Source organism: Zea mays, chromosome 9 (genome assembly GCF_902167145.1).
Source record: "Zea mays cultivar B73 chromosome 9, Zm-B73-REFERENCE-NAM-5.0, whole genome shotgun sequence".
NCBI lineage: Eukaryota > Viridiplantae > Streptophyta > Magnoliopsida > Poales > Poaceae > Zea > Zea mays.
The window spans coordinates 5689750-5691216 of NC_050104.1; the positions used below are offsets into that span (position 1 = coordinate 5689750).

The 1467-nt window shown below is 56.0% G+C and overlaps 1 pseudogene; it reads left to right on the forward strand.

Annotated features, from left to right (window-relative positions):
- The first annotated feature begins 292 nt into the window (after nucleotides 1-292).
- On the forward strand, nucleotides 293-1085 carry LOC111590137 (ATP-dependent zinc metalloprotease FTSH 6, chloroplastic-like; annotated as a pseudogene).
- The last annotated feature ends 382 nt before the right edge of the window (nucleotides 1086-1467 follow it).

Below are 1467 nucleotides of genomic sequence, written 5' to 3' on the forward strand. Positions count from 1 at the left end.
GCCTTGGCGCCAAGTCGCAGACCGTTCGATCCTTAGCCGCGGATCGGAGAGCACCACCGGCAATACACATCATAGTGATTGATGACAGGATCGACGCCAAAAGTGAGAAAGACAAGTAGACCGTATATAAATTTGTAAAGGGCTAATCATTATACCTATCGGCTGTAAAATAGGCTGCAAAGCTGTTCGTTTGAGCTACAGCTGTGGCTGCGACCGCAGCCCATAAACTAGTATTTACTGTAGCAATAGCCGCGGCAAGGACTGCATCATCGCCGGCCTCGAGGGCACCAGCATGACCGACGGCGAGAGCAGGCTAAGCTGCTTGTCGCTTGCCACGAGTTCGGCCACGCCGTCTGCACATAAGCAGTACTACCAATCGGCCTTCCTCTTTAATTTGTTCGAAGCTGACATTCCATTGGTGTGACCGTGATCACGCCATATGCACGTATTACAAACTAAACGATGGAGAACACAACACTCTGATTGATGCAGGACGCTGACGCCAGGACACGACGCGGTGCACAGAAGGTGACGCTGATCCCACGGGGGGCAGGTGCGGACCCGACTCTGGTGTCCAAGCAGCAGATCTTCGCGCGCATCGTGGGCGGGCGCGCCGCCGAGGAGGTGATCCTCGGGGAGCCCGAGGTGACGACGGGCGCGGCGGGCGACCTGCAGCAGGTGACTCTGGTGGAGCGGTAGATGGTGACCGCGTTCGGGATGTCGGAGATGGGGCCGTGGGCGCTCATGGAGCCGGCCGCGCAGAGCGGCGACGTCGTGCTGCGGATGCTGGCCCGGAACTCCGTGTCCGAGAACCTCGCCGCGGACATCGATGACCAGGCGTACGATGTCGCCAAGGAGCATGTCAGGAGGAACCGCGCGGCCATCTACCAGCTGGTGGACGTGGTCATGGAGACGGAGACGCTCACCGGCGACGAGTTCAGGGCGATCTTGTCGGAGCACGTGGACAGGGAAACAGCGGCACCAACAGAGCTGGTCACCGCTTGAAGTCTGAGAAGACTGACTAGTAGTACTGCACTAGTAGGTTGTACTTAGACACTTGATAGTATCAGTACTGTACATGGTAAGCTCTTTTCACGCAACAAGAACGAGACACATGAATTTCCGCATGATTCGGGAAAAGGTTCTCAAGGTACAGCCAAAGCTGCTGCTGCAGCTGCAAAAGATGGGTACCAAACAGATATATATTGGATAATCTGAAATCCCGTCACGACGCTTTGCAGAAGGACCTCATTACTCGTCAGTCGTCACCAAGTATTACTAACTTGATTTGGATCACTATTTGTGGATTCTCGGTGCCTCGCCTCCTTGGAGAGCCAAGAGCCGTCTCTTCTTGTAGTTGGCCTTGAAGCAGGCCTGCCTGAGCCTCTTCGTCTTCTCGTCCAGCTGCACGTACGGCCTCTGCTCCAGGAGTTGCTTCTCCTGCTGCAGCATCTCCACCACCGCCCT